Source organism: Mauremys reevesii, linkage group 18, assembly GCF_016161935.1.
Source record: "Mauremys reevesii isolate NIE-2019 linkage group 18, ASM1616193v1, whole genome shotgun sequence".
Classification (NCBI taxonomy): domain Eukaryota; kingdom Metazoa; phylum Chordata; order Testudines; family Geoemydidae; genus Mauremys; species Mauremys reevesii.
The window spans coordinates 10,971,949-10,995,690 of record NC_052640.1 but is presented as its reverse complement, the minus strand read 5'-3'; the positions used below and the strand labels follow the sequence as shown (position 1 = coordinate 10,995,690).

Below are 23,742 nucleotides of genomic sequence, written 5' to 3'. Positions count from 1 at the left end.
AGCCTTGGGGTTCCCTGTGCTTCCCCAGCCAGCCCAAAACTGAAAACCCCCCTCCAGCAGTCTCACTCCCCTTCCCCCGGCTCCTCCTCCAGCCTTTGTCCAGTTTCCCGGGCAAAGGTGTCACCTGGCCCAACCCTCCTCCAGGCTCAGGTTACAGGCTCAGGTATCGTCCCTCAAGTAAAGTCACCCCCTGCTATCCCATCCCCCAATGCAGATAGCCCCAGTAAAACTAGACGACGTTCCCAGGTCAATCCGCCCCGCTCCCTAGGGCGTCACAGCCAGTTGGGAGTAAAGTACAGTTCTGTGCCCGTGCTAAGAAGGAGGTCAGACTAGATGATCTAATGATTTCTTCTGGCCTTAAGTTCTGTGCATCTATAAAACATGAGGAACAGTTAAAAAAGACTGTGACTTTCATGCACAATACATCTCGAAGGGAGTCCCAAACAATGAATTAGATACTGATGTAATGAGCGAAGAATGCAGCGACTGTGTAAGCACATATGACAGACCATATGAACTTGGCAAGACTTGGTGCAAGGCTTTGGATATATTGGAATCTGTTTCCCTGAGGAGGAATGTCAGCCAGGACACTGGATTAGTCTTGTTTGTATAAAAGAATCACCATTATATGCTCTCCTCTGGTGGCTGATGATATTTACCTATCCAAATAAAGTGGTTTTCGATTTATTGATGAAAAGTCCTATATAAATGGAAAGTATCATTATCACCCGTGGAGTTACACCAGGTATAAACAAAACTGAACATGTTGATGCATATGGCAGAACCAGGGCCACTACTGCACAGCAGACTGGGCTTGCATGAGAAGATCTAGCTGCCACGTCCTGGGCCTGTTGAAGAGGACAGGGAACATCAACTACGGTAAAGATCATTACTCATATAAAATCGCCACACAGTAAAAGCATGACTAAGAGTGCTAACCAGAACTGTGTTGTAAATATGAAAAATGACAGGAGAGACTTCCCGGTTGGAAATGGACACCCCTGCTGAATGGATCATGCTGGAAGCAAGTTTGAAGTTTTTTTGGTCACCAATCCATCATACCCATGCCAGCTTTTCCGTGTGCCTCACAATTAACAGATAGATGCTTTTCTCTCCATACTCAGCATGTTATTTATCCTTCCTAGACAAGGGTTATTATATGCTGTCTCTTTTTCAGGCAAAATCCAATAAATTTTCTGTGCTGTGCTGTAAAACTGGGCCAAATGGATGGTGTGGAAGAGTCATTTATCATGATTCTGGCTTGCAGGAAATGAGTAGCTAGTAAGAATACACCAGGCTGAGAGATGGCATTTCATCCTTTTAAATTGACCTCAAAGAGCCTGGTCTCAAACAAAATCATTTATTTTGCTCCTCTGCCATTTTTGGGGTCATAAAGGACCCCTTATTTTTGGGGTCATAAAGGACCCCTTATTTTGCTCCTTTGCCATTTTTGGGGTCATAAAGACAGCTTCTGTCTTTCCCCCATCCCCCTTGTTTTGTTTTACATAAGTTTAAAGTCCCACCAACTGCTTTCTAATTTTGTAACATTTTATGAGGATTTGGATAGAAAACAATATTACTTCAGGTAAGCACTGAAACCTTTGATTTATTTATTTGCATTTCATTAATATGTATTTACTTAACCTCCACTTGGTTACTCTTGCTACACTCGGAGAGGAGGAAGGAAATTAGTGAGTGTAGCTAACATTCTTTTTGTTGGCACCAGATAAAGCTACAGTAGGCTCTAACGAAATAGGAGAGAATATGCTTCACAGAGTATCGCAAACTGGTGCAGTTAGCCAGAAATACAGCTGACTTTGTTTTAAAGGAAGTTTTAGAAGTTTGACTGCACACTTATCTGGGTTTTATATGGTTCATAATTATGGAGAACTTCCAAAGTTGCAGAATGTTGTAAACTCTAAAAGGCTCAATCTGTTGGGTGAAAATGTTCTTTTTTTTTTTTTTTAATGTAAGTTTATATGTCAACATGGTTTCTCATGAAGGAGAGCAACTGATTATCAGTTAGAGGCAATGGTACTGCAGCTAGATGTCCTGCAACTGCAAGTTGTCGTCACACATTTCTGGCAATGCACCTCCCCAGTTTTGACCTGCAGTATCCATTATATTCCAGGCCCAGCAAAAAGTATTCAAGCAAATACTTAAATGCTATAGCCTTTGATGGATTGAAACGCTTGCTAGAAGTTAAATAATGCTACTTGCTTAAAATTAATCTGTTAGAGCGATGGATTTAAGTATGTTCTTAAATGCTTTGCCGAATCAAGCCCCCAGTACAGGTCTCTAAATCTAAACCTACTACAACTTTGGCAATTGCATTCCCAGGCTCCCTCCTCAGATCTGCCAGTGCACCTTCTCTTTCCCATAGTACTCTTGCTTTTCCCATCGTAGTCGTTGCTTCTGTGAGAGTTATAGTTTCCTTGTTCAAATTCAGATGCAGTATTTGTGAGTTTACATTTGCATTAATTTAGTCAAGATTGACTGTCAATTATAAATCCCATAGGGTAGACTTCAGGGCCTCTTTAAGAAGGTAACTTAGGTACAAATAAGCATTATTTGATCACACTTATGATGGACAAACGGAATAAAGTCCACATCAGTATTATGTAAACTTGGTGCTTCAAAAGGGACAATTTCACAAAACTGAAAACAATTATGAGCCAGATCAGCTAGGAGAAGGAATTCAATCAGAAAAATGTAAACAATGATCAGGGATACTAGTTTTCCATTATTAAAAAAACCCAAAATTCTCAGATAAAAAACCAAAAAATCTGCATTTTTCTGCAATTAAAATGAAACACTGAACTTTAGCTTCTCTAGCCACAATATACAAAGGTATCAGTTGAACATGTTTTATTGTTATACAGTAGAACCTCATTTATCCGGCTCTTGACATTAACCGAAACCACCAGCTGCAGTGGCTGGGGCTCTAGCTGTCATCTCCAGGCGACTGACCTCCCAAACTTCCCCCCTGCCCCATCTTAAAATAAGGGATGGAAAGCTCTTTGCCAATTCTCCTAATTATCCCAATTTTTGATTATTCAATCTGGCCCCGGTCCCAATTAGATACAATAAATAGGATTCCACTGTAAATTTAAAGTGCTTTCAAAAATCAACCACAAGAGGGGGAGGTTGCACACATTGAATAAGTGACACTGGGTACTTTCAGTACAATTTAGTTAGTATGTTAACTATTAATAATTAATCGTTAATATGTTTTTTATTTTTCACAAAATGGTAAAAAACGAAGATTCTCTGTAAAAACTTAAATTCTGTGCTTTTCCATGTCTTTCCATGGCAAATGGATTTCTAGGATCCCTGATGATAACTGAGAATTGTTTTAGAATACTTTACTAGATGCCCAAAAAGCTGCAATCTTACAATTGAGGAAAAAGGCCATATTGGTTAAAAAACTGATGTGGTTTAGAGGGAAAGTGAAGGCTGTTATTAAAAAAAAACAATATAACAAATGGAAGAAAGGGGAAGTTGATAGCAATGAATATAAATCAGAAGATAGAGATTGTAGAAAATTGATAAAGGAAGCAAAGGGACACAAGGAGAAATCAATGGACAGCAGAATTAAGGACAATAAAGAGTTTTTAAAGTATCATAGAATCATAGAATCTCAGGGTTGGAAGGGACCTCAGGAGGTCATCTAGTCCAACCCCCTGCTCAAAGCAGGACCAAACCCAACTAAATCATCCCAGCCAGGGCTTTGTCAAGCCTGACCTTAAAAACCTCTAAGGAAGGAGATTCCACCACCTCCCTAGGTAACCCATTCCAGTTCTTCACCACCCTACTAGTGAAAAAGTTTTTCATAATGTCCAACCTAAACCTCCCCCTCTGCAACTTGAGACCATTGCTCCTTGTTCTGTCATCTTCTACTACTGAGAACAGTCTAGATCCATCCTCTTTGGAACCCCTTTTCAGGTAGTTGAAAGCAGCTATCAAATCCCCCCTCATTCTTCTTTTCTGCAGACTAAACAATCCCAGTTCCCTCAGCCTCTCCTCATAAGTCATGTGCTCCAGCCCCCTAATCATTTTTGTTGCCCTCCGCTGGACTCTCTCCAATTTAGCCACATCCTTCTTGTAGTGTGGGGCCCAAAACTGGACACAGTACTCCAGATGTGTCCAGTTCTGGGCCCCACACTACAAGAAGGATGTGGATAAATTGGAGAGAGTCCAGCGGAGGGCAACAAAAATGATTAGGGGGCTGGAGCACACCTAATCTATATATATTAGGAATAAATAGAATTATCAATATTAATACATAAAAGCTATGTTCAATACATTCAGAAGTGTTCAACAAGTATTTTAGTTCTATATTTGGTGTATGATATAGTCATATCATGTGATTATGATAATACTCTTTCTATTCTATTAGTGTCTCAGGAGGAAATTATACAGCAGCTACTAAAGTCAGACATTTTAAAATTGGCAGGTTCAGATAACTTGCATTCATGAGTTTTAAAAGAGCTGGTTGAGGAGCTCATTGGACTATGAATGTTGATTTTCAATAAGTCTTGGAACACTGAGGAAGTTCCAAAAGACTGGAAGAAGGCTAATGTGCCAACATTTAAAAAGATTAAACAGGATGATCCGGGTAATTATAGGCCTGTCAGTCTGACATTGATCCCAGGGAAGACAAGGGAGTGGTTGATTCAGGACTTGATTAATAAAGAATTAAAGGATGGTAATATAATTATAACAAACAATGTAAGTTTATAGAAAATAGATCGTGTCAGACTAACCTGATATGTTTTTCAATGCAATTACATCTTTCTGTATGGATCTGTGGGACTAGAACCCAGGTTTACAGAGCCTGGGATAACTGACAGTCCCACATCAATACCAGCAGGCATGCATAGCCTCAACCAAGCCGTACTGTGAAGATTAAGTGCCAAAAGGAGTACCCCCAAAGTGTCCAAAGTGATAGCACGCTGTGGCTCGCTGATTGGCCCATGTGCACTTTTTTACCCTGGAGGGTGGCCCACAGCGGTGTTTGGGCAACCATACAGACTTCTGGCCTCCTGTGATTCCAGACCACACCTTGCTGTCTGATCTCCAGTGTCTGACACCTGACCTGATTTTAACTCTTGCCTCCTGACCCCAGCCTGATGCTTGCTTATCCCGGCTCTAGTGATTTTAAAGGTCTGATATTCAGAAAGTTCTGAGCACCTTGCCTTGTGAGAATCAGGTCCCTTTAAGGTATCCGGAATTGGCCACCCAAAATCACTAGTCATGTTTCAAAATCTTGACCATGCACAAGCTAAAATCTATTTCCCTTATTTCCACGCATGTTAATCTTCTCTTCTACAGCTGCTCCAGAGGTGGTTGTGCAGGGCAACCAAAGAGAAGTGAATTCCTTCCCTATTTCTTAGCAGGTTCCAGTGTTCTCAGCTGGACGTACATTTGTAGATTTAGGCTGCCACAGTAGTCCAGCCTCTCTCTGAGGTAATAAGAGCTTTGCGATCATGGTAAGAAAGGGGATCAGTTGGTTTCAAGTTGTGATCTGATAGTTTTCTCAGAGGGTTAGAGCTTAGTAAGTTACCCACAACTGGTTTTGGATTAGTGGACATAGAACCCTTCTGAGTATGAACTTCAAGCCCCCTCCCCCCAAAATCTTTTCCAGGATTGTTTAAAAAGTGAGCAGGCAGAAGAGTTCACATTCATGAAGGTCACAGCCACACACTGAAATGCCTGACAACAGTAGTTTTCCATCTCTGTGGATTAGCATATTTTAGATTCAAATTGATAGTTAAATAATGCTGCATTTGACACACTGGGGGTATTTGCAGTATTTTAACAATAAGCTCAATAACTCAGGTCTTTATTTCATAAAGTTTATGCCCGTCTAGCCTAACAGACAGGCGAGTTGATTAAAGCTTGGCAGACCCTATTGACACGTCGGATACAGAAATCACTTCCACAGCATTTTTCCTCCTTAAAGCAACAGGAGTGGGGATGGTGAAGAAATGAAACCTTTAGAGATGGAGGGAGAGAGAAAGAAACTGTTGACAGCACTTTTTAATTTCCTACATTTAATTGCTAACGCTCAACTTTTGCCACTACTGTAACATATGAATGAATTCCGGTAAGATTTTCATTGCCTATCATTTACTCGAGTTCAGTGCCCAGGAATGGGAAGAGTGTAAAGGCCAAGTTTAGCAGAATGTTTTATTGGGAGAGGACGGATGTGAAGGCAGACTGTAAAATGTTCCCAAAATAACAAGCCAAAGGTAAAATTCTTCTTGTATCTTGACGTAGATATTCTGATCTATTTCTGTATGTGGATTTCCCTGGGCTTGATGCATGGTATGGGAGTTCCATGTGTCATCCACTGGTTAGTGTGTCTCACATATGCCCATCTGGGCCTGATCCACAGAGGATGCAAATCTGTTACCGTCCTCACCTACAGTGCCTGGCTCTCTAGTTCAAGCTGTAGAGACGTAGGCTTTCCTTTTAAAGGTCTTTGGTTCAATCCCTGATGTCTGCCAACATGGTGGCTTTCACACACGAATGGAAGAACAACACTGATACGGGAATCTAGAGCAGAAAAATGCCTTAGTCCCTAGTTTCCAGGTAAATTGGAGGTGGAAAAGACCACTTAGGTCACCTAGTTAATCTCCTACCCAAGATGGGATTGTTCCTCCCAGGATAATATTAATCTTTGCTCTTCTGTAATACTTTCCATCCAGGTGTTCTCAAGTGCTTTACTAGTGTGGATAAGTTACGCCTCGTAGCATCCCCTTTAAAAGAGGGTGGTGGTAAATATTGCTTATCTTGAGCAAACCAAGTCACAGAAAGATTAAGACCAAATGTTCAGCAGTCTCTCCCTTCTGACTAGGATATTTCCTGCTTTCACCATGTTATTCCCCAACAAAAGACAGGTGGCCTCAGCAGGCCTGCTTTGCTTCTCTCCTCAGAGACGGTACGGAGTGTAATGGCCCACAGGTCAAAGTGACCACACAGCGCTTTATAAGTAATCACGTGTATTCTTAAGATAAAAATATGACAGAGAAAACATATTAAAAACAGTACAAAAAACCCCTACACACATGCTAATAAATTACCAGATATCACCCCCTGACTCCAGCAAGGGCTCTGGTTGGTGATTAGCCCTTCAGACCCCACACGGGGGTTGTTCCTGTGGTCAACAGTTTATAACAGCTTTTGCTCGGAATTAGCTCTTTAGTTTTATGGGGCTTCAGTGGACCAAAGTCCTACCTCAGGTTTGGGCCCCCCTTAGACCACAGGTCCTGTCTGTTTGCTGGATCAGAAGGAGGGCCCTGTATGAGTTTTAACTCAGGCTATTTAACCAACATTTCTTTCTCTGTCTGGTCCTGGAGAATCCAGTCTGAATCAGTATACGTGAGCGTCTCTCCGGGTGGTGGTAGTTCTGTGGAGGAGTTACAACCTGGGTGAATTTGCCTAACCAATCCCCACTGTACGTAGTTCCTAGAGGGCTGTTGCCTCCTTCCCCCATGGAATTACATGGAATTCCTCAATAGTTTATACACATTTGCATTTTTAATTCAATCACCCCCTAAAATACTTAAACTTATTTCAATAAGGTTTATCCAGGATGTCGTCATATCTGTCACATCTTAATGACTCTTTATTTGCCCCCATAGTAGTTAATGGGTGTGGAGGACGGGCGATGTATGGTGGCGGGGGTTGTAAATGATAACGATACTTGCTGAACCTTCTCTCTCCCATGGCATCTTCCTGCTGCTCTGAAGCTCTGCTTTGCCCTGGGAGATGTGGAGAAGGAGAAAGACATGAACGCTCCAAAAGCAGTCTCTTCGTGGTGTGCATAACTTTCCAAGCCCATCCTTGGCTGTCTCCTCTTATTCCGCAGTCAAAGAGCACTGTAGTCATTTCTAGATCACTTCATAACAAGGCTGAACTGTCCAAATCCTCTAACTATGGAATGCACAACATTTATATAGCTTGAATGAGTATGCAGTGGTCAAAGAAGTAACCTTGAAAACCTTGCCATTAAAATATATACTTTTTGGCAAATATTGACATTGGTAAAGGTTAAAGAACTGGCAAATCTTGCATTTGAAGTCCCCTCTCCATCCACCAGGCCATTGCTTTCTTATTCTACTCTTCTCTTGATCTCGAATTTCCTTTGGACAGGACCACATGTAGGTTATACCAAACTTCTGCCAAAGAATTTTTTGCATCTGTGTGGTGTATATAGAGAAACTGACTCTGTTCCTTAGAATTAGCACCCTGCAGCACGTCTTCCAGCTTGGAAATTAACTGAGTTGTGCATAAGGGATGCAAAAATCAGATTTAAAAATATATCCAAGTGTCAGACCAAATTAAAATGCATGCTTCACTAGACGGGTGCAGTACAAGGAACGAAAGAGTACTCGGTGTCCTGCCTGCTCACTCCCTGAGAGAAGCTGCCTTTTTTATTTACAATTTCTGGGAGCTGGGAAGCTGAAGCCCAAAGTACTGGGTTCAAACACTGTTGAGGCTATATATAAATGTACAGTATGTGTGACTAATTATGATGTTTCAGTATGGTACCCTGATTTGTCAGTGTAACCCCTTCCCCTTCCTGATGCCACCCTCAAATTTGTTTTTGAAACAATAGTTAATACAGGTTTCTTAAAAGAAACCTGCCATTCGGCACTGAAAACATTACAAACCGATCACCAACAAACATACAGATTTGGTATAATAGTATTTTGTCCACCTGTATAGCACGGTTTATTCAAATATTTCAGTTCTTTGTAAACATGGAGGAAAAAAGCTTCTCTCTCGCTGTTTAGTGATCTATAAAATGAGTTTACTAATACTTACCTACTTCCCAGGGGTATAGTGAGGCAGCAAAGGGTATGTCTGCACTGCCATTAAACAGCTGCGGCGCACTCTGTGTCAGCTGACTTTGGCTCGTGCTCAGGCTGCAGGCTATACAATTGTAGTATTGAAATTGGGGCTCTGCCCCAAGCCCATGTGTCTACACCACAGTTGTATAGCCCTGCAGCCTGAGCCCAAGTCAGGTGACCTGGGGCCAGCGGCAGATGTTCAGTTGCAGTGTGGACAGACCCAAAGCGACTTTGCACGTCATTAACAGACAGCGTGTGAATTCAGGAGTCCTGATTCCCAGTCCCCAGCTATAAATTGTATGAAGGATCTAGCTTGGGTGTTTACATGGCCCCCACACTACAATATCTGAGGGCTCGTAACCTTCAATACCTCTGGGGTAGGCAAGTGCTGTTACCCCATTTTTACCGATGGGACCTAAGGCCCAGCAAAGCTTAGGGCATATGTGCACGAATACTTGCTGCATGGGAAGCCAGGGGCGGCGAGTTATGTCGGCCCGTGGTACCCGGGCTCCAGCAATATTCAGGGCACGGAGGCCCGGCTCCACCAATGTTCAGGGCCGGCTCTCTCCCCTGGCCCCGCCTGCCGCTCCTGCACGCCTCCCCCGAGCGTCCCTGCCTGTGCCCTGGGCAGCTGCATGCTGTGCTCGCTCTGCCAGCTCTCGGCATCAACTGCCACCGCAGGGTCCTAGAGCCCCCCCTCACTAGTGCCAGGGCCTTCCCTTTTCCGGGAGGACCCTCCACCAGCACAGGGGGGGCCCCCACCTGCAGTCACCGCTCCTTCCCCACGCTGGGCAAGAGGCAGCCACATCCCCCGGCTACACTGAGGGGCAGCAGCAGGGGAGGAGGTGCACAGGTGATGGCAGCCCCGCTTCCCCCACACCCACCACAGGGGAGGCAAGGGGACTTCCTGGACCTGAGAGGAGCCCTAGGGGCACGTGCAGTGCCAGTGGTGCAAGGTGAGTGCTGCCTGGGGTGGGAGGACTGGGGGGGCGAGTCCTCCTCTCTGGCCCCAGCCAGGGGCAGCCTGCCTGCACCCCAAACTCCTCATCCCTGGCCCCACCCCAGAGCCCGCACCCCCAGCCAGAGCCCTCACATCCCCACACCCCAACCCTCTGCCCCACCCTGAGCCCCCTCCTGCACTGTGAACCCTTCATCCCTGGCCCCACCTGGCAGTCCTCACCCCCGCACCCCAGCCCTAGCCCCCCCACACCCCAAACCCCTCATCCCGTGCCCCACCCCAGAGCCCGCACCCCCAGCCAGAGCCCTCCCCGCCCCCCCCCCCCACCCCCGCCCCCACCCTGACCCCCCTCCTGCACGGTGCACCCCGCCTCCCTGGCCCCACCTGGCAGTCCTCACCCCCGCACCCCAGCCCTAGCCCCCCCCCCCCCCAAACCCCTCATCCCTTGCCCCACCCCACAGCCCGCACCCCAGCCAGAGCCCTCACATCCCCACACCCCAACCCTCTACCCCACCCTGAGCCCCTCCTGCACTGTGAACCCCTCATCCCTGGCCCCACCTGGCAGTCCTCACCCCCGCACCCCAGCCCGAGCCCCCGCCACCCCAAACCCCTCAGCCCTGGCCCCACCCCACCCCAGAGCCCGCACCCCCAGCCAGAGCCCTCACATCCCCACACCCCAACCCTCTGCCCCATCCTGAGCCCCCTCCTGCACTGTGAACCCCTCATCCCGGCCCCATCTGGCAGTCCTCACCCCGCACCCCAGCCCTAGCCCCACACCCCAAACCCCTCATCCCTTGCCCCACCCCAGAGCCCGCACCCCCAGCCAGAGCCCTCACATCCCCACACCCCAACCCTCTGCCCCATCCTGAGCCCCCTCCTGCACTGTGAACCCCTCATCCCCGGCCCCATCTGGCAGTCCTCACCCCGCACCCCAGCCCTAGCCCCCCACACCCCAAACCCCTCATCCCCAGCCCCACCCCAGAGCCTGCACATTTTTACATTATTTAAAAAAGATATCAGCTTACAAGGCAGGTGGGGGGGGATTTGGACCCGTTCTGGGCACCACCAAAAATTATACAAACCCGTCGCCCCTGTGGGAAGCTGGGTATTAAATCGACAGCGCTCCGGCATGATGTGTGCTAACTGTCCACATGGACCCTGCTGCTGCGCCCCAGAAGTTCCCTTGTGTGCATTGGCACTTCGAAAAGTTTGTGGTTTACAACCTATTATTGTCACCGCACAACTTTGGTCCCCCGGTGTCTCTCGTTCAAACACAAGCTGCATATGTGGCTATTGTACTTGAAGCGATTTTATACAGATATTGTACTCTGCACATGTATGTCTCTGCTGGGCTTTTCCCACCCTTTCAAGCTGAGTACTGAGCCCAGCTTTAGTCAGGGATTTCAAGGAAACAGCTTCTTTATATTGGCTGATGAGCCCTTTGCATTCAGAGTAGGACATCTTTGGCTCACTTCCAATACATTTCAAAGCCTTGGAGGGGAAGCTACTGTAGATGGATGCTGAATATTGTCAACTTTGTGCTGTTTCAGCATGGAGCTTTGGTACAGATCCCCAGTCACTCAGTAGTTTCAAAACAGAAAATCCAGCATGCTGCTCTGTGCTTTCCAGCATCCTGTCTAATGGTCACAAAAGGACTTTGGTCACAGAGCCATGGGTTCCATTAGTTGCCTGTGTTTGGTTTTTTACATTTCCCTTACTTAACATTTGGGGATTTGGGCAGTGAGTGAGTGTGTGGCTGTGATGATAAACAAGGAACAAACTTTACTGAGAGCTGCAGAGTTGAACCATAGGGTGCATGGCAGCCGAGCTGGACAAAAATTTATGTTGGTTTCAGCAAATTGTTTCAGTCAAAACAAAACAAAAGGGAAATATCGAAACACTCCCCTTTGGAAATGTCCACAGAGTTTGTTTCAGTTATTCTGGCTATATTCACAGAAGGTATTAGATGTCCATCACAAGAATGGTGCTGGGACTGGTGTCCAGGCCTCATCCCGCCCCCATTAACCATTAGGCCAGTGGTTAGGGCACTCAGCTGGGATGTGGAAGACCTAGATTCAAATCTCTGCTCCAGGGCCGGCTCCAGGAACCAGCTAAGGAAGCGGGTGCTTGGGGAGGCCAATACAAAGGGGCGGCACTCCATCCACTATTGGGGTGGCACGTCCGGGTCTTTGGCGGTAATTCAGCGGCGGGTCCCTCAGTCCTTCTCTTCCTCTTTGAACTGCCGCCGAAGTGCCACCGAAGAGGAAGAGAGGGAGTGCAGGGCCCACCGCTGAACTGCTGCTGAAGAATGGAGCGGTGCGATAGAGCTGCCGCCGAAGTGCCGCTTGGGGTGACAGAAAACCTGGAGCCGGCCCTGCTCTGCTCCAATACAAAGTGGAAGAGCATTAACAGGAGAGATTGAAAGAGCCCTACCCTATGGCTTGTGCTGTGCGGCTCAAATTCTACAATATGTATCTTTGCTGCATTTCATGAAATATTACAAATATTGGTGGCCACAGTGCATTTTCCCTGGAAAATGGGAATGTCCTTGTTCTTCAACTGCTTACATTTAGTTAGCGTTTTAGTAGAGGTAGTAAACTCTTTGCAGTTCTGACGTATGTAACTCTATAAACCAGGGACAGCAAACTTTTTCTGTGATTTATTTCTTGACTATAAATATATGTTGCAGTGATTCTGAAGACTTTGCAGCACTTTGCGATTCTTTTCTGCTGTGTAAAATGTTCACCTCATTTTGCTGAATTTCACAAATTCGTCACTGATTTACGCATTTCACAGTTATTGGTTATTTTTGCAAGCTCATTTGTGAATTTATACTTTTTGGCTTCACACAAACACGTTCATCATTGTCTCACGAGTAGAAGAATCTAGAGGGAGAGGGGATTATTATAGGAATCTTTCTTTCACCTGCACGAGTTAATGCCTTGGAACTTTTGAAGAACGATGCTCTTTTGGGAATGCAGTGACTGTATGGAGAAACAGCGTAACCTTTAAGTAACTACTGGCCATCAGTCAGGATTGTCAGGTCCCTCAGCCCATTTCCTTACCAGTATAGATTTTCCCCCCCTTACAATTCATTCTTCTAGTACATTATCCAGTCTAGATATGGAAATTACTACTTGGCATTTCTATAACTTCATTGAAAGATTGTTCTGCAAGCTAATAGCTTTCATTGTAAGAAAGTTGTATGTGATATTCAGCCTAATGTTTCCTTTTTCTTAGTTCTGCCATTTACTCCTAGCCATATCCAATGAACTACCCTAAATAATTCCTTTTCGACCTTTCAAATTACTAGAGAAACTTACAATGTTTCCTCCCTTATGTTTCCACCCTTGTCACCTTTTAGCCATGAGTTATGTATTTAGTTCTTTGAGGGCCCAATCCTGCAAGGGGCTGAGTGCAGTGGCCCAGATCTAAGAAAGCACCTAAGCATCCGCTTTACTTTAAACATGAGTAGTGAGACTATTTACATAGTCTTTGTTTACTTTGCACACCATTTAGATATGTTAAGTTAAGTGCTTTGCTGGATCATCACTCTGCCAGAGCAAGCCCTGACTCCTTCTTCCTAAACCACCACTCTAGCCTCTTGATCACACGTGTAGCTCTTCTCTGAAGCAGAGAGTCCATTCTCTCTCTCTTTCTAGTAAGGCTGAGCCCAGTAACGAGTCCAAGTTTCCAGTCACTTGCACCAGAGCCACCTGTAGAATGGACAGTTACCTTTCTGCTTTGCTACCAAATGCCATGGATACACCGTGAAAAAGTCAACAACTGGCAGTAGTCGCCCCACAGTTAATTCATATTGTAAGCACAAATCAATAGGCGTTAAGGGCCTAACGTGCTTAGGTACGTCTGTAAATCCCAACTAACTGCAATTTTAGGCTCTAAAATACCTTTGTAAGTCTGCCCCAAGGCCTCTTATGAACTTCCCCTCAAGCATCAACATCTGAAATCTAAAACATGTCGCTCATAATGAACATAAGCTCTCAAATTCTAACTACAGATTAAACGTGTTTGGCCAGCCATCTGCCCTCAGCCCTCACCCTTCTCGTTATTCCCTCCGTGTTTCTTGTTTGGCTTTTCTTGTACAGTCAGTCTAGATGAAAACATTGTTTTTATTATAAACATAATTCCTATAAAAGATAAGACTCTCATCTGTATATCTTTAGTAATCCTAAAGAAGATTGAAAGCTGACAGCAAGTAAAGAAGGATCAGATCACCACAGCACCAAGAGTAAGTAACATGCAGGGGAATGGCTAACAAAGACGTACAAAAATATTCCAGACATGGCTGTAAGTTGCAAACTTCAGAGCCTAACTTCCCCACGTGACTATTATCATTGTTATTTATGTTACAGTAGCCCCTAGAGGACCTCATTGTGCCTGGCACTGTACAGACTGAGTAAGTTGTTGTTCCCGTCTCAAAGAGTTTACAATGCAAAGAGACCAAGCAAAGGGTGGGAGTGGAAACATTAGTGCAAAGAGGTAAAGAGACATGGGCAAGATCACACAATAGCTTGGTGGCAGGGCTAGGAATAGAACCCAGGTCTTCTTGAGTCCTAGGCCAGCGCCCTATCTTACTAGACCACACCACCTGACAGCAAGAAGTGAGCCAGGACTTTGGACTGGACCGTTCTCTGTCTTAAGTTAATGCGCACAGCAGTTAGGTGACTTGTGCCACTTGCTTTCTTCTCCCAGTGCCCTCTCTGTGTATTTTTGTTCTCTGTCGCATTAAACTCCCTCCCTATCACAGCCTCTGCCTTGAGCTCTTCTTCATACCTGACCTTTTCTACAATGCCCAGAAGAAGTGAGTAAATACATAAATCAATCATCTGCACCTCTGGATTTCTTTAGTGCCCCCCACCCCTCTGTCAAGCTGTGAGTTTCCCGCAGTTGAGTGCCTTTCTGTCTGAGGTGCCCGTTCCCATACTACCTGACCACCACATATCCTCATAAAACCCTCATGAGGCAGGGCTATTACCCCCATTTCACAGATGGGGAACAGAGGCACAGAGAGATTCGGTGACTTGGCCCAACATCACAGAAGAGCTGGGAACTGAACTCAGGGCTCGTGAATTGGAGGATCACCTGCTAACCATTTGACCAGCCACCATCAACTCAGGTCCACTCTTCCTTTCTGCATTGTGTAATACACTATATTGTCAAGGTTGCATTAGACTATCATATTCATTGGTTAAGATCACACAGCAGCTCAGCTGGGAATAGAACCCACAATTCCTGATTTTCTGTTTCCTGGCTTTAACCCTACACCGTGCTCTCTCACTTTAAAGTAGAGTTCTGCTCTGAAAAGTGACCGTGTGAAATTAGCTCTTTGGGAATCCATATTTACTAATGGCTTACAGGTGAATCTTGCTGAGTCTTCAAGGATGAAAAGTTTCTATTTAAATGTAAGATACCAGGCTGCCATGTTGACAGTTGGTGTTGCTGTGTTAGCTTCAGCAGAGTTACACCAGGGATGAATTTGACCAATTGTCACTTGCCAGTTATAGGCAATCAAAATATAGTGCCTGTATTTTGCAGAATATTAAGCATACAGTTTTCAAAAATAACACAAATACAACAGCAGACGGAACACTTCTGTAATGCAGTTGCTGTACTGACGATATTCATGTGGTGTGCAATGACTATCAGTGCCGAAAGGTCTATGGGCTTGATGCAAATCACTGACGTCAATGCCTTGTAAGCACCTCAGTGTAGCACAATCTTCCATGACCTTTGCTTTTCTACCACAGCTGAAAACAGAGGAGGTCTAGTTCCCCCTCGTGTAGTGTTGCTGTAAGAGTGTAGCCATAACTGCATTCATTTAAGGATTGCTGGTTATGTGATATGTGAAATGGCTAATTTCGAAAACCCAGGTGCTTCCACAAATAGCATGCTGCCCTCTGGGTAGATCAGTCAATAGGAGCTTTCAGAAATGATGATGTGGTGATTGTAACTTGATGTCCTTCAGAGTTTTTTGGGAGTGGATGTGCTCTGGAGCCTGTCTGTTCTGTCTTCTAATGCTTTGGAGAAGGTTCTCTAGGGCTTTGTTTCTCTCTCTCTCTCCTCTCCTACAGTTTCAATTGAACTCTGCTGAATTAATCTCAGTCTGACATGCAGACAGACTGTGGTAAAGACTATTACTTCAAATGCAACAGAATATCATTGTAATACAGGATAGGACTTGTAAGACTACCAATGATAATAAATGTTTGTGCTACTTAGCACCTTCGATCCGAGGATGATCGCTCAACATTTTTTTACAAATATTAATGAATTAAGGCACACAACACCTTTGAGAGGCATAGATCAAGCATTGTCTCATTTTGCAGATAGGAGAGACTGAAGTGCAGAAAGATTAAGGGTCAAATTCAGTTAATCTTCTTCATTGAGTTCAGTAGACTTGCTCTGGATTTAGGTCTCAGTTCCACAAAGCTCTTAAGATCATGTTTATCTTTAAAACACATCCCAGTTTAAGCATTTACTTACCATGGAGCACATGCTTAAGTGTTTTGCTGAATAGGGGTGGTCTTAAGCACATGGATTAAGTTAAGCATGTGTTTAAGTACTTTGCTGAACAGGGATGGGATTACTCACATGCTTAAAGGTGAGCAGGTGCTTAAAAAGCTTTGCTGAATCTGGGCTTTGCTGAATAGTAACTGACAGCAGAATTTGGCTGTAAATGATTTGTCCAAAGTGAAATGCAAGTCCACAGCAGAGACTGGAATAGAACCCAGATCTGCTGACTGACATTCCCAACAACAAAAAATCAGTGTAGACCTGCTGGCTCTTGACAATTCTTGTTTTGTCCTAGCAGTTGAAGAAGTCTCAACAAATGCGCCTTCATATACATTTGCCCTCATTTTTTGTTCTCCTTAATCCTTCCTTGATCTTAGGAGTTGTATTTCATGTTACCTGCTTAGGCCTAGTCTACACTAGAAAAGGTTTAATGGTATTGCTATATTGGCAAATCCTCCTACTGTAGATGCAACCTACACCAGCAAAAGAGTGATTTTGCTGGCAGAGCTTTTACCAGTTCCCCAAGTGAAATAAATATCCTGGCAAAAGCACTTTTCTGCCAGTATAACTTTGTCCACACTCGAGCTTTTGCCTGTATAAAAATGTCATTAAAATCACTCTCCTAATTTACATTATTATACTATCCAAAGTTTTAAATGTAGCTCAGCTGGTCCTTTATTTTTTATTCTGGGAAGGAACATGAAGCACCTGCCCAATGGGAATATTTAAAAATAAAACCCTTCTAATGCTAAGCCTGGCGGCCAGCCACTAGTTGGTTTTGTATCTCAGCACAAGAAAAGCACCTTGGGTTGCAATTATCCTACTTAGATATTAAAGTAGAGCTCTGTATCGGACAAGAAGATGAGAATGTAATTTACAGGGCTGCGTCCCTTACTAATTTGCTGTTTAATGACTCTAGTTGGTGCTATCTTGACAGCAGGTACTGATGGTGCAGAATGAGCTGCTCTCCTAACCATGTCATTGTTACACATAAAGTCTTTAAAAGCCCGTCTGTGTAAAGGGGGTTCAAGTTGGATATTTAAAAGGGAAAATGTTGTGCTTTAATTATTTTCATATCCCATTGGTTCTGCTTTTTTTCCCAGGGTTTTCTCTGTCCACTTGAGTCTCTTAAAGGAATGTACTGTGGGTTTTATTTAGGGAGGGATTGGAAGGGGGGTGTCCTTTTGTTATTAGTCAAGATCTTGATGCCAGGAATGTGTATAGGCTCTTGGGTAGAATGTCTCCCCTAGGCTGCCTTTGAAATATATTTAGGAGCCTCATGTTGCTTTCCTGGCAGGGCGGGGGGGAATAGTTACACAGCATGAAACGTGCCACATGTGGAGTTATTTAATTCAAAAGAGGCAGCAGGGGGATTGATCTAGTGCTTCACCCTTGAGGGGGGAGTAATCCTTTCCCATAAGGTGGTTTCAAAAAATAATAAGATCATTTCTAAAGGAATCCACATTCCTTCTGCACACATGGATGCGCTAATGCTGCTTAATTGTCAAAGATTTAAGCCACACTGCTCTTTTCCCTTTATGTGAAATGGTCCCTGGGTTAGAGAAACAGGACAGAAAAAAAAATATTTGTCCTGAAGTTGTTAATTCCACATAAAAGCAGGCCAGTTAGCAACGGTCTCCTTATAAAGGATGACATCTCGTAGAATGGAAGGGAGGTGGAAGCCACCTTGGAAAACCCCAAATGAGAGACATTGCTGTTAATTTCTCAATGTGGGCCCAGTTTCCAACTTAGAAGAGTCTGCTAGAAAAATACACAGCCCTAGAGCATGCCTTGGGGCAGGCAGACATTTCCCTTTCCTTGAGAGAGGCTACTGTGCTCATTGTCGTTACATTTCCCCCCTCATATTCAGCTCATTCTTCATCCTTGCTCAGACTAACAGACACCTTTTAAAGGTGTAGATATAACACGACAGGCTGTCATTTCATTTTGAAAATCTGGTCACCTTTAGAGACCAGGCATTTTTACTTTGATTTCAATCCCACTGAAAATATGCTGAACATAAATCAAACAAAACCCCATATCTAACTGCTGTATTCAGAACGACCAGCTTTTAAGAACAGCCATGTAAATATGGGCTTTACCAATGGCAGGACCTGTTGACTAGAGGGCATGAGATTGCAGCTTACCTTAATGCATTTATATTGCACGGATCAAATTCCAATTTTCCTTATATTTAATATGGAGGTATGGCCTATGTAGACGACAGGCCCCAGCATGCAATGCTTCATCATGATCCAACCAGAAGATTGTAATCTTCATGGGACATAACCTCTATGCCATAGATCATATTGTAGAACTCCATGGAACATAGTTTGGTCACATTCATAAAGCACAAGTGAGCGTCTACCTGTGGATTTTTTTAAAAAGGAGAACCTCACTCCCACTAAAAAAACGGAACCGTGGCAAATGCATGCATTTTGCAAATTACTGAGTAACTGAGCAAACCCAGGTAAAATAAGCAAGGCTAATGTCTCAAGATATACTCTGTGCAGTTTAATTCATACGGTTTATGATGCTCCATGGTATATTAGTAAATTAAGAGTAGTGTATTTTGTAAAAATAAGGGAATAGTAATATCAGACTTCAGTTGTGTGTCCTCAATCTTTGCTGAAAGGCGAGGACACCAGGTATGTTGTACAGCTTAAAATATGCCTCTGGCGAGTCGGGGTTCAACCCTCCTGTAGCCCGGAGGGGAGCCACACCGACTCGCTCCTTGGCCCTCTAAAGGTGGGCGACAAGAGTCCGGGGTTAGCTCAACCCTACGCCTCGGGCCCTCTGGAGCAGGGGCCGGGCGGCAATCAGTCTCGTGAAGGTCGCAGGGGTTCAGACCCTCAGGCAGGGGCTGACCTCAAGGCACACAGTCAAGAAGTATATGCCCCGACCCTCGGTCAGGGCGGGCAGCAGGACAGCCGTCCTTGGGCCCAGACCCTTCTAGCAGGGGCTGGACAATAGCACGGGCAATGTAAGCCCCGGCCTCTGGAGCAGGGGCGGGGCGACAGCACGGGCAATGTAAGCCCCGGCCTCTGGAGCAGGGGCGGGGCGACAGCAAAGTCAATATAAGCCCAAGCCTCTGGAGCAGGGGCTGGACAACCGCAGAGTCAATATAAGCCCAGGCCTCTGGAGCAGGGGCTGGGCAACGGCAGAGTCAATATAGGCCCAGGCCTCTGGAGCAGGGGCTGGGCAACGGCAGAGTCAATATAGGCCCAGGCCTCTGGAGCAGGGGCTGGGCAACGGCAGAGTCAATATAGGCCCAGGCCTCTGGAGCAGGGGCTGGGCAGCAGCAAAGGCAATATAGGCCCAGGCCTCTGGAGCAGGGGCTGGGCAATAGCACAGTCAATATAGGCCCAGGCCTCTGGAGCAGGGGCTGGGCAACAGCAAAGGCAATATAGGCCCAGGCCTCTGGAGCAGGGGCTGGGCAATAGCACAGTCAATATAGGCCCAGGCCTCTGGAGCAGGGGCTGGGCAACAGCAAAGGCAATATAGGCCCAGGCCTCTGGAGCAGGGGCTGGGCAACAGCACAGTCAATATAGGCCCAGGCCTCTGGAGCAGGGGCTGGGCAACAGCAAAGGCAATATAGGCCCAGGCCTCTGGAGCAGGGGCTGGGCAACAGCAAAGGCAATATAGGCCCAGGCCTCTGGAGCAGGGGCTGGGCAACAGCAGAGTCAATATAAGCCCAGGCCTCTGGAGCAGGGGCTGGGCAACAGCAAAGGCAATATAGGCCCAGGCCTCTGGAGCAGGGGCTGGGCAATAGCACAGTCAATATAGGCCCAGGCCTCTGGAGCAGGGGCTGGGCAACAGCAAAGGCAATATAGGCCCAGGCCTCTGGAGCAGGGGCTGGGCAACAGCAGAGTCAATATAAGCCCAGGCCTCTGGAGCAGGGGCTGGGCAACAGCAGAGTCAATATAAGCCCAGGCCTCTGGAGCAGGGGCTGGGCAACAGCAGAGTCAATATAAGCCCAGGCCTCTGGAGCAGGGGCTGGGCAACAACAAACAGAGGGCTCAGACCCTTAGGCAGGGCTGAGCAGTAGTTCAGGTAGGCCTAAGCCTGAGCGCTGGGGTGAGGGGGAGACTGCCACCCGTGAATGGGGTGGCAGGGGGAACACAGGCCCGCCCACTCCACTGTGTTCCAGCCCGGGGCCCTATTAGCGGCTCTCACGGCCGCTGGTCGGTGGGGTCCAGACCGAAACACACCGACATGGGCACCTCAATGTCCGTAGCCTGACAAGGATCGGCTATCCCCGGGCTACACTCCATATCCCCCTCGGGGCCTACCTGCACACTTGTATCCGGTTCGGGCCAGCCAAAGGTCCTCGGCTCCTCCGGGTCTGGGCTTGGGGGGAGGTCTGGTAGTGCCTCCGGAAAGTCCGGCCAGGCCTGCTCCGGCGGTTCCTCTGGGAAGCAGGGCCGGGGAAGCCCCGGCGGCTCCTCTTCGGGGGGGGCGCAGGGGCGGTCCGGCGGATGATCCCAGTACCTGTCACGGGGCGGCTCGGGCGGCTCCTCCTCCTCGTAGTGGGCGCGGGGAAGCGGAGGCCAGTCTGGGCAGCTGCCTTGGTTCCTAGAAGGCTCCCGGTCAGGAGCTCCCGCCGGCACGTCTGCTCCCGGCGGCTGCTGGCTCCTGACTGAGCTCTGGCGTCTTCCTTTTATACTTCCTGTCCCGCCCCTTGACTTCCGGGGGGCGGGGACAGGAAGTGGTGTCTCAGCCCACTTGGGCGTCTGGCAAGGAGCTCCCTCTGCTGGACCGGAGGGGAGCCACACCGACTCGCTACAATGCCGTTTAGCAGAGTGTGTCTAAGGGACATTCCACTATATGTTAAGAAAATCAGAAGGTTATACTTTGTTTTTGTAATGTCAGTGGCAATTTACTGCCACAAATTACTGAAAGGATAATTTGCTGGAGTGATTCATCCACCGTGTGCTCTGTGCATTCAGGGAAGGAAAACATAGCTCTCGTGGTGTTTTGCTGTGGGCACAAAATGACTAGCAATTGTCAAAAGGCATTTCTTTTTCTCCCTTGACACATCCTCCAAGCAAAGTGCAGTATATACATTTCCTGTAAATTCCAAGGCTTCCCCCCATCCCCTTTTTTTCCCCAAGGAACAGCAGAAAACTAAGTACAAGGCTGAACACACATCAACATGTAGCAGGCATGCGACCCTCAAGGCCTGCAGGAGAATCCCTGCTGTGAACCCACAGGCTCAGTGTTTCAAAGGCACTCAGTTTTAACTCCTTCATCTGATCATGCCAGGAGCTCTGTAAGGGATTAAACAGCCCTTTCCAAAGAGTTTTGAAGTGGCCCTTGAGAAGACAGAAGCACAAACTTCCAGCCGCAAGACTGAAACAAAATAGTTTCTCTTATACCTGAGTGTGTTTAAAATTTCAGGTAAATTTGAAGGCTTTGTTTCTTTTAGCTTCATCTTTCCAACAGATCCAATGTGCAGATAATGGACAACCTATTGTAAGCTTCTCCATTCTGTTCCTTACATTGGTTAATGGAGCTTCATACAACCAGTGGTGAACAATCACAGAAGAAATGTGATGTCCTGAAAACACATAAATTTCAATGGGAGGCTACAAAAAGGAAACATATGAACATAGGAATGGCCATACTGGGTCAGACCAATGGTTCAGATAGCTCAATATCCTGTCTTCCAGTGGTGGCCAATGCCAGGTGCTTCAGAGAGAACGAACCAAACAGGGCCAATCGTCAAATGATCCAATCCCTATCATCCAGTTCCACCATCTGCAGTTAGAGGCCTAGGGGCACCCAGAGCATGGGGTTACGTCCTTGGCTATCTTGGCTAATAGCCATTGATTGACCATGAACGTGTCTAATTCTTTTTTGAATCCAGTTATAGTTTTTGCTTCACAACATCCCCTGGCAATGAGTTCCACAGGTTGACTGTGTTGTGTGAAGTATTTCCTCTCGTTTGTTTTAAACCTGCTGCCTATTAATTCATCAGGTGACCCCTGGTACTTGTTTTATGTGACAGGGTAAATAACACTTTCTTATTCACTTTCTCCTCACCTTTCATAATTTTATAGACCTCTATCATATCCCTCGTTAGTCGTCTCTTTTCCAGGATAACACTCCCAGTCTTTTTAATCTCTCCTCATTTTTGTTATCCATCTCTGTACCTTTTTCATTTCTAATATGTCTTTTTTGAGATGGTACAACTAGAACTAAATGCAATATTCAAGGTGTGGGCGTACCATGGATTTATATAGTGACATTATGATATTTACTGTCTTATTATCTATCCCTTTCCTAATGGTTCTTAACATTCTGTTAACTTCTTTGACTGACACTGCACACTGAGTACCGTAGATGTTTTCAGAGAACTATCCACAATGACTCCAAGATCTCTTTCTTGAGTGGTAACAGCTAATTTAGACTAGGGTGACCGGATATCCCGATTTATAGGGACAGTCCTGATTTTGGGGTCTTTTTCTTGCATAGGCTCCTATTACTCCACCCACTGTCCCGATTTTTCATGTTTGCTGTCTGGTCACCCTAGTTTGGACCCTGTCATTTTGTATGTATAGTAGGGATTTTTTTTTCCAATATGCATTATTTTGCATTTATCAACATTGAATTTCATCTGCCATTTTGTTGCCCAGTTACCCAGTTTTGTGAGAACCCTTTGCAACTCTTCATAGTCAGCTTTGGACTTAATTATCTTGTTTTGTATCGTCTGGAAATTTTGCCACCTCTCAGTTTACTCCTTTTTCCAGATCATTTATGAATATGTTGAAAGCTTCAGTCATATCAGATCTGCCTGACTCAAAACATAAAAAATCCTCAATCCCAAGCCAATTTTGGAACCCAGACATTACATTTGTTTTGTTGCTTTTCTTAGTTATTTGCACGCATGGCTTTTCTAGGGGAATCTAATGGAATACAGTTACTCAAGTTACAAAAGGGCTTTCCTGTGCGTTTACTCTCAATGTCTTTTTAATGCTGTGCACTATAACTCTGGTGGTTCCCAAGCACAGCTCTTGAAATTTTAAACAGCCAGGAAAGGAAATTGGTCTCCTCATCTGCTGTCCTGTGTGCATCATTGAGAGGGCTCTCTGCAAATAGAAACTGAATTCTCCAAACAGTGGTGCAGCCGCAGCAGGTCAGTTCCATTCCTTATGTGCTGCTTTGCTTGTTGCTGACCATGGCATATAAAACAGTCAGCTGTGTGGATAAAGATTTCCATCCCTCATTTAAGAAAAAGATATTGTTCTCTTGATGAGCTGTTGTCAATTACTCGGTCATTACACCTTGTGTGGCAGAGTAGAGACATAAAGGAGCAGTAACCGGAGGGCTGATCTTCTATGCCACTTTGTGCAACAGTCAACCTGAAGTCTTTAGGGTTAGCGTATT

The 23,742-nt window shown here is 45.7% G+C and overlaps 1 protein-coding gene across 11 annotated transcripts in view; it reads left to right on the top strand.

The window, feature by feature from the left end:
• Nucleotides 1-23,742, top strand: part of TMEM132D (transmembrane protein 132D) — a 428,384-nt gene that overhangs the window by 237,091 nt on the left and 167,551 nt on the right. The window contains exon 1 of one of the 11 annotated variants that reach the window (XM_039505748.1): nt 9,602-9,817. The exons of the other annotated variants lie outside the window; for them this stretch is intronic. The gene's annotated coding sequence lies outside the window, so the exon portion shown is untranslated. Of the gene's footprint in view, nt 1-9,601; nt 9,818-23,742 lie in introns of those variants that run through there. 11 annotated transcript variants of the gene reach the window in all.